This window comes from Felis catus, chromosome B2, assembly GCF_018350175.1.
Source record: "Felis catus isolate Fca126 chromosome B2, F.catus_Fca126_mat1.0, whole genome shotgun sequence".
Taxonomy (NCBI): domain Eukaryota; kingdom Metazoa; phylum Chordata; class Mammalia; order Carnivora; family Felidae; genus Felis; species Felis catus.
In genome coordinates, this window is record NC_058372.1 from 69615567 (window position 1) to 69628639 (window position 13073).

General features: G+C 40.5%; 1 protein-coding gene across 1 annotated transcript in view; it reads left to right on the forward strand.

Annotated features, from left to right (window-relative positions):
- The first annotated feature begins 826 nt into the window (after nucleotides 1–826).
- The window catches only part of MEI4 (meiotic double-stranded break formation protein 4), a 202754-nt gene continuing 190507 nt past the window's right edge, over nucleotides 827–13073 (forward strand). Inside the window, exon 1 of the mRNA XM_006931862.3 lies at nucleotides 827–1142. The gene's annotated coding sequence lies outside the window, so the exon portion shown is untranslated. The remainder of the gene's footprint in view (nucleotides 1143–13073) is intronic.

A 13073-nucleotide genomic window follows, 5' to 3' on the forward strand; every position in this document is an offset into this window, starting at 1 on the left:
TACAAAAGGCAACTTTGCAACATTTCCCCTATTTGACTCTTAACCATCTCTGTGATAGATGAACTATGACTGGATTTTACATTTCTCAAATAAGAACTGCAAATACAGTAAACCATTAGTCTAGTGTTCATTAATTTGGAGTTCAAGATAATTCACTCTTGGCTTATCTGAAATTTACCTCTGCAGGATTAGATATTAAACAAATTACAATAGACTTGAAATCATTGACTCTTTTTCACGGGCAGATAGTTAGAACATTGATACTTAATGTTTTAAAGAAATTTACAATAACTGCATGCAAATGAATGTCTTAATAAAGAAGGCTCATCCATTTAAAAAAGTAAGCTGAACAGAACTCCACGTAGAAATGATCGATGATTGATTCTATAAATGAAACTTCTACCCAATAGCAACCAAGTATTGTGTATAATACCAAAGAAAACTACAAAGAATCTGTCCTCAGTATGCTTAGAATCCATTTGGGATTCTAAAATACGAGTTTTAGAAAGAAGGCAAAAACGATTTAAGAACGTAGACTAAATGTGCAACGTAACAGGTAAAAAGTGAGCAAAACCATTTATAATAATCATTTCTTGCAAGAGACAGAAATTTAATTTCACCTTGGGAAAAAGAAAAAATTGTTTTAGAACTCAGTTTTTCCTCAGTTCTCCGAGTTCCTCCCTCCCCCAATGGCATCAGAGTCTCTGTCCGACAGTTTCTGCAAGGATTTCTTCCTCCTCAAGGCCTCCATGTCACTGGCAAGCTCCAGAGGGCGCACTTCTTCGGAAAGCGACGGGGCGTGTCCTTTTCCTTCGCCGAGCCCTCCTTAGAGAGCTTCGGGGCGCCGTGCCGAGCCCGCTCCGGGTGACCGAGCTCCCATTCACTCTCCTGGCGAGCGGCCGCGGGGCCTTCTGGGGCTTGTGGTCTCTGGGCCGTGGCCCTGCTCTCCACCCCTAAGGGTAGAAGGGAGGACGAGCTGGGCAGCGTTCCAGGCTCCCGGTCCGGCGCCGGGCCGCCAGGGCGGGCACTCAGGCTTCCCCCGCTTCGAGAGGGGGCTCAGAGTCCCAGCCCCAGAGCTTCCTTCCCCGCCTGCACTGGCTCCCGGCGGAGGGCGCCCTCCCTCCTCTGCTGGAGCCCCGAAGGTAGGTGGGGAAGCGCCCCGCAATCTTCCCCCTGCCCAGCCTCGCCAGCCGTGCTCTCTGCCCAGGTGGCCCGCCGGTGCCTTTCCCATGGCCCTGGGCTTGGACGTACATTCACCCCAGTCACACGGCTGTGTGGAGTTCCGCACGCTGTTGGGGTTTCCCTTCACTTAATTACGTCGATTGCGCCTGCATTCAAGTGCTTGGGGTTACAGGAGCACTGGCGCAGAAATCTATGCATTTCTGTGTTTTGTTCCACGCCTCTGGGCATGTTTAAGCCTAGCTTGACCACCGAAATGGTTCCTGAGGCTTCGTAGAGAAGGAGGGACCTGTGTTTTGAAGCTGTTGGTGGGAATGTCAAATCATTCATGGAATAGATCTTTTATTGATCACCCACTATATTGGAGGAACTGTATAAAGTGCTGTAGGTATCTAATTGTTACACACATGGCTTTCTCACTCAAGGACCTCACAGGCCTGTCCTGGGGATGGATATACAGGTGCCCGAGAAACATTCAGAGGAAAGGGTGAATTTGCATTAGAAGGATCAGATAAAATGCTGTAGGACAGATAAGCTTCATGGAGAAGGGGGCATTTTAAGGAGGGATAAGTACCAGATAGTTAGGAAATAGGGGCTGAAGTTGGGAATTCATTACAGATGAAGGGGCTAGTAAGTAAAGGCATGAAGTCAGGCGTGCATGGAGAAAACAGAATGTTTTAGTGTGTCTAGAATGTTTGAAGTGGCAGGAGAAGTTGCTTGGACTGAATTATGAAAGGCTTCTGGTAGCTTGGTAGTCTGGAATTGTGGAAACATGTTTTTGGACTTGGATTCCATCAGGATCCATAGATTATAAAGAAATGTACTGTGTTTAGTATTCATAGAATGCTCATAATGTCGAAAAAACACATAATAAGATGGACTCTGTTCACGAGATGGGTATATTTTTCAATAGCGATGCTTTTGCCAAATTAATTGCATGCACATTGATCACTTTCTTGGGCTTGTTTGTGTTTCCTTTTTCCTATTTAAAATCGAGAATTTACAGTGCATCACGTGACTGCAATAAGAGTCGCCTGGCAAAGATTTGTGGTTGCTATCTGCTATTCTACTTGTTTTTATTTGGGAAGACTTACTGCTTTAGAAGGGTTTTAAATCAAGTGCAATAAAGAGCATGTATAATTTGGGACATGGATAATCTGGATGACTTTCAGAGCAGGCAAGTGGACCAAAATGACAAAATTCAGAGGCAAAATATGGGAGTGAGGGTCGGGAGCACAAACTGATGATAAGCATCGTTTTTATTCTTTTTATTTTTTATTTTTTTTTCATGAATGATAGAGGGAATACCAGCGTTTGGAACCAGCTTTCCAAAACCAGTATTTTGGAGGCCTTGTTAAAGCTTAGAAAATACTATCTTAAATATGTTTTTGCATATATAAAGATATTAGGAGTCCAGTGGACATTGTGGTGAAGATCGGAGAGAATATTTTAGTTCTTTCACGGGGCATGTGTATGTCACATATGCATTAAACTTCTTGAAAAAGGTACTAGAAGTTGAAGGTCAAGAGTCACAATTTAATAGAGCCAGTTAAATTAGGCCTGGTCACTTTGGAGCATTATTGAAGAAGGCATATGACTGCACTGTGAAGAATGGATTGGAAGGAGCCAAGAGATCAGTCAGAAGGTTGATGCAGTAATAAAAGCAAGATATATTAGTGATTTGAAGAAAAAGTAGACACATCTTTAGATTAGGTTATAGAATTGACAGGGAATTGTATAGAAGGATAATTGGGGGAGTAGTGTCACTAAAGTCAGAGAGCAAAGTGTTTTAAGAAGAGAGGAGTGGTCATTAGGATCATATGAGTGGTCAGATGATGCAGAGAAATAGAATGAGCATTTGCAAATAGCCATAAGGTTTGACAATTAGGATGCCATTTGTGACCTTGGTAAGAACAGCTAGGTTGAGTGGGGGTGATTAGAGAGGGCTTTTTTTTTTTCTTTTAAAGCTGGAAGCAACCTGAGCATGGTTGTATGTTGAGAGATAAAGTCAGTACAGAAAAAGAGATTAAAAGAGAAGAGAGATGGTTGATAGAGAAGAGTTGGTATGCAAATAGTGCATATTCTTAGAGCATTGTGTATGGTACACAAGTACAGGAAGATGTTGGCTATTTTGTTTTTTCAGTAGCATATCACAGAAAAACCAGAGCTTTCTTATATGCTTGCAGAGTACCTAGGATCTAGCTTGCTTACCTATCCGTTCATTCATTAGGTCAGTCTCCTGGTATTTTTCATTGAGCATCATGTATTAGCTGTAGGGATTTCTACTCTGAGCAGACAGATAATGAGCTCAATGGAGCTTGCTTGTCACTGAGGGACATAGACATTAAACAACTAATTAAATAGGGAATTATCCAGTTGCGGTTGTGATAACTGATGTGAAACAAGACTATGGAATGTTAAAAGCATATGTATTAGAGGAAGTTGTCATGGTCTAAGAAGGCATTTTCAAGGATAGAACGTTTAAGCTGGAATCTAGAAGAGATCACTCTTGTTACCTGTGAGCCAGTCCTTCTTCTTGCTGTTTCCTTGTTAGTCATCTCTTAGTTCTCTGTTCATTGTTAGGCTCAGTCGCCCCTCTCTTGAACACTTGGTGTATATTTTATCAGTGGATTGGTGGGTTGGCAAAACTTTCAGGAAACAAAACTTGGCAAGGATCTTTTCTCAATCTAGTGTTTGCTGCATCTTAGTGACTAAATATGAACTAAGTGGCCATTTAATTTTATTCATGCTACATTGATTACCGTTAGGGAAAGAAGAGGGTTTGGGCAATGGCAAGTTGATGGTCAGCCACAGCCACCACTGACTTAGCCTCTTAACATCCTTTGCAGGAACCACAAGCAGCACAGATCCTGACACTTATTAGGAATTTTCGGTAACTGCCAATGATACCTAGGTTTTGTTTTCTTTGATTTAAAATTTTAATGTTCTCTTGGACAAGTGATTGGGGAAAAAGCAACTACTTATGCTTCTGTCTGTAGGGAAGTGAACATCCTCTTGCTGCTATGATTTTGCATTTATATAGCATTTGAGTGTGAGCTAAGTGCTTTTACAATCAATTTTATTATTCAGTTTAAAAGAGAGCCTACAGTCACCCCTGTCAAAATTTGTTTGGTGTTATTCAGGGAAGGGAATCTTTTATAAAACTGGCCTTCTGTGATGGGGAAAACTGATCAATCAAAAGACTAGAAATAATGAGGGACAAGGTGAACATCATCTAAAGACAGCTGTTGATAGAAGACATTGGCCACATGGTACCTTTTTTTACAATGAAAGAAGGAAAAAAAAAAACCCACAAAACCAAGTAGAAATACAATCTTTCAGAAAGCCAACCCTCTCATGATTTGGTTTGTAACTGTAGTACTCAGGGATGTTTTACAAGTGAAAATATGTGTCCTTAAATCTACATCCTTAAAGTATTAGGTTTTATTTAGAGCAAGTGTTGGCAAACTTTTTCTCTACAGGGCCAGATATAAATATTTCAGGCTTTGCAAGGCCATGCTGTTTCTGTAGCAACCATACGACTCTGAAATTGTAGCACTACAGCAGCAATAGACAATACATAAGCTAATGGCCATGGCTGTTTCAATTAAACATGGTTTCTACAAGCAATGCCACCCAGATTTAGCCTGTGGGCCATTGTCTGCCAGCCTCTGATCTATAGCACTTCTGAGAATCGTTTACAGACTAGGGATGTTATAGATTAGAGTGATTGATATGCAGCTCCAAGCTCTATGAAGGCAGAGATGGATCTGTCATGTTGACTGTTGTGTCCCTGTGTCTAAGACAGTGCCTGACAAGTAGGAGATGATTAAACATATGTGTTGAATAAAGGAAGGAGTAGCAAGGCTCTCTGATGGAAAATTACCTAAGGTGGGGTAAGTGGTTCTATATGCAGATTTTCAGGTTCCACATCATGTATTCTATGGTACTACCATGTTGGGTACAGCAAATATATTGCAGTTGAGTGCTTAATTCGGAGAACAAATCCAGGGAATGCTTGCAAAATGTAAAACAGCCAGTGATACAAAATGATGGTAAAGAACAGTAGGTCTATGAGTCTCCACCAATAAAAATACATACTATATCCTTTGGAAGGGACCTGAGAGAGAATATATTCCAACCTCTTACTCAGGCTAGGGCTTTCATTATTTGCCCTGTTTTGTGTGCCTTGCTAACTAGCATTATGCTAGATAGCCTCTTTTGGTCCTCCAAATTTCTCCACCCCTCCATTCTGCTGATTCATACCACTCTCTGCTCCCTCCACAGTCCTAACAATGGCCTGTAGGATGAAAGGTCACAGCTCCTGTCAGGTGGTCCTTTCCCCATGGTGCTCTCTCTCCTGGTTCTGGTAACTGCTTCCTCCTCTCATCCCCTTAGGCCTGGAGTAAATGAAGGATGACCTTGTCCCTTTCTGTTTTTGGCCACCAGGATATTGTGTTTCCCCCTTAGGTCACCCACACTTTTAGAAACAGTGTCTTTATTTTTTTATTTTTTTTAAATGTTTATTTATTTTTGACAGAGAGAGAGACAGAGCATGAACAGGGGAGGGTCAGAGAGAGAGGGAGACACAGAATCTGAAGCAGGCTCCAGGCTCCGAGCTCTCAGCACAGAGCCCGACGTGGGGCTTGAACTCACAGACCGCGAGATCATGACCTGAACTGAAGTTGGATGCTCAACCGACTGAGCCACCCAGGCGCCCCATAGAAACAGTGTCTTTATTAAACTCTCCTTATATTACCCAAATTGTGGTGCCCTTAGCTTTCTGCTTGGACCCTGGTGGATATAGTATTCCTACCACATTTTCAAAGGCACCTATTATATGTCACTGAAAGACTTTAAGTCCCCCAAAGTCAGTGACTGTGGCTTGTATTTCTTACAATCACAGGATCTCAGGGTGAAAGTGATCCTGGAAGGTGAGCCATGTAACTTTTCTGTTCAGGGTTGGGGTGCATTCTGCCCCATCCTTATCAGAGCTCATTGTACCTGAACACCTTCCACAGAATTCACTACTCTTAATGTTCTCTCACACATCTTTAGCCACAACTGACTGGTAGAATATGTATAGTTAATTTCCATCCATTGTCCTTGTCTTGGTCCTTGGGGTTTCATGGAATAAGTCCAGTTTACATTCCATTCCTCTTTTCTTCAGACAGCAGGTTTCTGAGTTCCTTTACCATCTCTATCTGTTTACAAGCAGTACCTAGAACAGAATCTCTTTTTCCATCTGTTGTATGATCATGCTCAGTTGAGAATGAGCATGATAACTTTCCGTGGAAGGCTTACTACCTCCGATGAATAGAAGGATCGATACGTCCTCTTTCCTTGTTTTGGAGATTTAAGAGGGAACGTGATCTGACTCCATTCCACATTCCCCACCTCTGCCAATTTAAGTGTTACATGTCATGTAAACAGCTATCTTTGACAATGGCTTATTTTTTTCCTTGTTATTGAGTTTATATTTAAAGGCTGTTTATCAAGGGAGTAAAGTAGTTTACAAATTGTAAATCTTTAGAGGGCTATGTCTACTACCCAGTTTCCTTTTGCTTTTCTTCAAATATCAAAGGTACATTGATCATCATTTAATTATTTTAGGGAGTACTATTTAAAGTATTTTACTGAACTTTTGGAGCGCCTGGGTGGCTCAATCTGTTAAGTGTCCGACTTTGGCTCAGGTGATGATCTCATGGTTCCAGAGTTTGAGCCCCATCCATATCTGGTTCTCTGCTGTCAGCACAGAGCCTGCTACAGATCCTCTGTCTCCCTCTCTCTCTTTGCTTCTCCCTGGCTCACACTCTCTCTCTGTCTCTCTGAAAAGTAAATAAACATTTAAAAAAATAATAAAGTATCTTACTGAACTTTTCATTTAGGTTTCAAATCTGAACAGCATATATCACCAGACTCACAGACTTTTTTAGCATTTTGTTCCTTTTTTTTTTTTTTTCCTGGACATTCACTCTCACTTATGCCAATTACTATATCTCTTGCATTTTGGAAATATAACAAACTATTGAAATGCAGTATTTTTTGGTTGCTAATCAAACTGACTTTAAGGAAATGCTCTGAAGTAGGTTCTTAAGTATATCATTCATTTAAGTCAATTTTTATAATGAAAGTCCAATTTATTTTTTAACAAGCCTCCAAAATATCTGTCAGCTTCTTTAATTCTTCCTTCTGATTTATTCAGTGAGCTCATTCCCCATTTCATTTTTGATTAGATTGGCTTCACTGCAGCAGAAGTCAGGAAAATAAATCCTCTTGTATTTAATGTGTGCTTTGGTTTAAGCTGGATGAGTAGAAGAATGAAAACAACCCATTAGAAAGTAATGTTGATTGTTAGAGAGAGAGAGAGAGAGAGAGAGAGAGAGACGTGACTTTCTAAATTTTTAATAAAATTGCTTGGAAATATATTTCAGAGGCTGCTTGCCGATTGCTCCTTTTCCCATGCCTTCCTTCTATTTTCATGAATATCTGTTTCTGACAAGATTAAAAAACAAAACATACTTGTGATTCTTTTCAGATTCCTCAAATGGGTTTTACAGTAGCTGATTGTTTATGATGCATTTCTTTTTATCTCTTAGAACAATGGTAGGAGAAAGCTACTTTCTCTTCTGATCTGTTTGTATACTTTATTTGAAGTTCTATTATTCATGCATTAGCGTGTATTTTATTTATTTTCTTATTTGTCTGCCTCCCCCCGTAGAAGAAAAGCTCCAAGAGAAGGGGCATACTTAGGTCCAATGGCTGGCCCAACATTTGTCAGCAGAATATAAATGGATCATGACAATCTGCCATTTTATAACAGTGCGCAAAACACTTAGGTAGTTCTCAAGAAGTTGCTGCTTCCTAAAAAAAGAAATATTTCTCTTATAAATACGGGTCCTAAATTATCCAGTTTTATAAAGATTGTTTTGTCTTTTTTTTTTAAATTTTTTTTCAACGTTTTTATTTATTTTTGGGACAGAGAGAGACAGACAGAGCATGAACGGGGGAGGGGCAGAGAGAGAGGGAGACACAGAATCGGAAACAGGCTCCAGGCTCTGAGCCATCAGCCCAGAGCCTGACGCGGGGCTCGAACTCACGGACCGCGAGATTGAGACCTGGCTGAAGTCGGACGCTTAACCGACTGCGCCACCCAGGCGCCCCAAGTGCTATCTTTTTAATGTCATTAGCCATTATTCCTTAGGGGAGGGGTTTTGTCTTTTAATTAAAAAAACAGTCGACCATCCATAATCCTTTTATTTGATAATTACTAAGCACTATTTCATGTATGTAATGAATAGATTATAAAAATTACATATTTCCAATAAGCTTTCTTCATCAGAATCAGTTTCCCCAAGCCAAAATTATGTGCTTTACGTGCTTCCTGCAAGTAACTATGGTATAACTGTGGATTGCAAATGAAGCAACCATTTCAGCTCCAAGACCCTGCAGTACATTTTGTACTAGATGGCTGATGGTAAATAACAGTCAAATTCCCAGTTTCCCAGTATATTCCAAAAATATGACTCCGGCATAAAATCACTGAGAACGGCACTGATGCAAAGCACATAGCAGGAGGCTGGCTTCTTTAATTATTAATGTGCTTACCTCATTACCATGCCTCATTGATAAAAAGCTAAGATTTAGAACAGAATTAAAAAACAGCTTCAGAGCGTAGTTCATGTGGTCTGAGTAAATGTTTGTACATTTTGTACTTTCCAGTCATTTAGTATGGATTTCTGACTAGAGTCCATTCTTCACCAGCCTAATATTGGCGTGGTGTTGGAGTCTTCCCTCACTTTTTCTCCCTCTCTTTAGTCTGGCAGCAAGCCCTACCATTCCATCAACATCTTCCAGAGCTTCTGGTCTTCTGTGTGCTCACTTTCAGTGCCCTGGACTAGCTGTCCTTCCAGCCCTTCTTTCGTGTGTGGTAAAAATAATCCTGAGCTCCTTCCTACCCAGCACCATCCACTTCCTAAGACACTGTTGGGATCATTTCACTCCTCTACTCAGAAGACTACGCCTGTTTCCATTTGTCCGGTCAGCACTTCCTGACTGGCTCTCAAGATCCCAACTTCCCTATCTTGTATTGTTTACCATATTCCCTAAAATACCTTATTCTTTAGTCTCTTGGACTCCTCTCCCATAAATATATATGCCATTATTTGCTGTCTGCTTACTGACTCCATCTAAAGTGCTCTTTTGCCTGCTCTTTGCCCCTCTGAAGTCTGCTCATCCTTCAGATCTCCCAGGCCTGCTTTGGAGTCTTTCTCCTCCTGTTCATGTTAGCCTACATGTGTCTCTTCTCTGAGCTCTTGATAGATTTATAGTCAGACCCACGTGGAAGTGCAGGCTTGGGAAACAGTGGGCCTGGGATTGAGTCATGGCCATGTACTAGTCTCAAGTAGACCAAACATTGCATTGAGTGTTTACTATGTTCATGATAGAGTTCATAGGGGTCACGTGCCTAAACTGATTTTATCATTTTGGGAACACCTGGATGGCTTATCCCTCTAAGTGTCCAACTTTGACTCAGGTCGTGATCTCACGGTTCATGCGTTCAAGCCCTGTGTCAGGCTCTGTGCTGACAGCTAGGAGCCTGGAGCCTGCTTCAGATTCTGTGTCTCCCTCTCTCTCTGCCCCTCCCCCGCTCGTGCGTGTGCGCTCTCTCTCTCAAAAATACACATTTTTTAAAAAGTACTATTTTGATTCCCACTTTACAGATGAGCAAACTGAGGCACAGAGAGGTTGAGCAACCTGTCCAAAGTCACTCAGCCAGGAAGGGGGCAGAGCTAGGAAGCTCGGCTCCTGAACCTGCTCTCTTTGCCCCTCTCTATGCTATTCTTGCCTCGGAAGACATATTTGAAATGACATATTTGATAGGGAGTTTTAGGGTTTATTGGTATGCATATTACACTTTCCTGTCTCACTGAGCAGTCTTTGGAGGAAGAAAATCTAACAGTGAGTTTAGAGTTAGTGCGCCTGCCTATGTATTGTGTGTGTGCGTGTTTTGCTGTGGTGACAAGCTGGGATGGGTATCAAGGCAGGCACAAGGTAGTTCAGGGGGGCCGACGCCTTTCCAGGTTACACTTAATTCCTACTCTCAAACCTGGAAACTATATTGTAGAAAGAATGTGTGCACAAAGATGAATATTAAAAAATACAATTTTACCACTTGTTAACTGGATATCCTTGAGAAAGCCCCCTCTCTGAATGTTAATTTCCTGAGCTCTAAACAGTGAGACTAAATTGTACTTCACAGAATTATTAAGTGAGATGATAAAATGAAGTAATTTAATGAAGTACAGGATGTAAAGTGAATGCGTGGTGTCTACTATGCAGAGGTGTTCAAGAGGTATTTATGTTTTCCTTTGAGGCTCCATACTCCAGCCAGGCTCATGGCTTTTCTGATCTCTGCTGATGCTCTTCCGTTCGTCTCTATAGCCAAGCAAGCTCTCATTTCCACATTGCTAAAATCTCCTTAACTTCTCCTGTCTTTTCTTAGGTACTGTCTTCTTCATGAAGCTTTCTGCAACCCCTTGGCTGGAATTAATTTCCCCTTTCTGTGAAGTATTTCACTTCTGACCTCTTTATCGTAGTCATCTGTGTACAGTATGGCTTCATCTTTCCCACTGAGCCCCGTGCTAGAAATAATAAAAGATGAAGACCCAGTCCATGCCTCTGATGAGCTCACTTGCTGTCAGGGTAGAGAGACCCCCACATGACTGGTGATACTACTTTATGGTAAGATTTCCAGAGTGCTGTGGAAATGCAGAGAAGGGCACAGTTAACAGAGCCAGGGGGAGGAAGGAAGGAACAGGAAGTCTAGAAGATTTCAGACACTGGCGGTTGAACTGGGCCTTAAAGGGTGAGGGGAGAGTCTGCAGACAGGGGATGGGGAAAGGGTGCTTCTGTCAGAGAGTGAACATCATGGACAAAGGTGCATAATCATGAGAGCATGAGGTTTGTTCTGAAGCCACAAGTCCTCTGTGGCTAATTGCCCAGGGGCACGGGAGAGAAGTCAAGCTAGAGGGTAGCAGTGTTTTTGGTTTTCAACAAATCAGTTGGGTGACAGATCTAGCTTCAAAGCAATTTTGGAAAAAAAAATACATGTTGAATTGTTTCTTCATTATGTCCATTTGAACCATCATGGAGACTGACCAACAACTTATACTATTTTGGGTGCATGAAGAGAAAGGTTCAAGTGTTGTGACTGATTATGTTCATTGCCAAATTGGAGGCTAAGTGCTGAGTGCCACTGAAGAAGGATTTTGCCGAGTCAGAGAATAATCAAAAGAGGCTCAATATTATGATGTTATGATGGGTATAGGAGATTTGACAGGATTTTGCTTACTTCAGATCCTTGGCAGGTGAGTCAGGAAAGTCGGCTTTATACTGTTTTGCTTTCAAGAGTGGACCTGGGCTTCATAAGCAGAAGTTAATAGAGTGTCTGGAAGGAGTTTCTAAGAACTGACCATTAGGTAATCCGATTTTTAATACTGTAATGTCCATGGGGACCAAGTTAGACTCCTGATTCCGTCATTGGGTGACAGATGGGATCATTTCTTCAGACACCAAGCTCTTAGGAGTCCATTACACATGTTCAACACTGTTTTGGTATTCAATATGTTTTATTATATTTGAAATCTATTAAAATAGATGATCTGTGTCAAAATATACTAATTTAATGTGTATACATGACAGACAATATGGGAAGATGAAAAGTTTTAGAATCAAATTGTGTCTTCATTTCCATAATATTATGTGACTGAATAAGTTACTCTCTGAGCCCATTTGCATGTTGAAAAAGCAAGGATAATAGGAATTATATCACAGGGTTATTGGAAGGATCAAATATGATGGATATGAATCCATATATATATTGAATCCATATATATATTGTTGAATCCATATATATATTGTTGCATCATGAAAGTACTGTTAGTGAAAGTACTTTTTTTCCTTTTCTGTATTGTGTCTTACTTACTATGACTTTCTAACAGCACTGAGCACCCATAAATAAAATATAGTGACATCACCCAAGTTTTTTTCCAAAGTGGAGGCTTCCTTTCATCACTGAGGTCTATTCTTGAATGTTTTCCCATTGAATAATAAATGTCAGTTTATCCAGAAGGGCAAAGGAGTGATGGCAAGTTAATCTAAAGTTGTAACTCACTCTCCACCATCTAGAAGCATCTCCAGATTACAGCATACAGATATTACTTTCTGTGGTTATTTCTCCTTCACTTTATATTAATACAGACATATATGCATAAAATACTTGGCCTTAATAAAAATCTGGAATACTTATGCTCAATATGTAATTTAAAAGTTACCCTGAGTTTCCTAGTTTAGCTCCTTAATTTTGAAAAAGAAAGCCTGTGTAAATGTGTGTGTGTATGTGTGTGTACACACACATGTACACTTGAGTATTTGCATATACACACGCACATTGAATACGGCTGCAGATTGTTAGGTGTTCTTTTTCCTGCTGAAAGACTCTAAATTTTTCATAATTGTTTTAAGTAAGAAAATGTTGATTTTTCTTTCATTAGTTTTAAATTCGTGTATCAAATGTTTAAAAGATATCTGTATATTTCCTGTTAATGAAGAGAGACATAATATGAAATGATTAGTCTAAGAGGCTGACTGTTTATGTGTTTATTATGACTATTATTGTTAGTATCATCATGTTGTAATTTACTCTGCTGTTACGATTCAGCTTTGGACATTGAACTCTTCTTGCCACTGAGTAAGATTAAAACAGAGAGAGAAATTTGCACACCTCTTATATATATATATATATATATATATATACATTTTGTACACAGGCTTCCCAGTATACTTACCTATTAGGCTAAATGTCACTGAGTTTTTACTCTGTGCCAGGCACT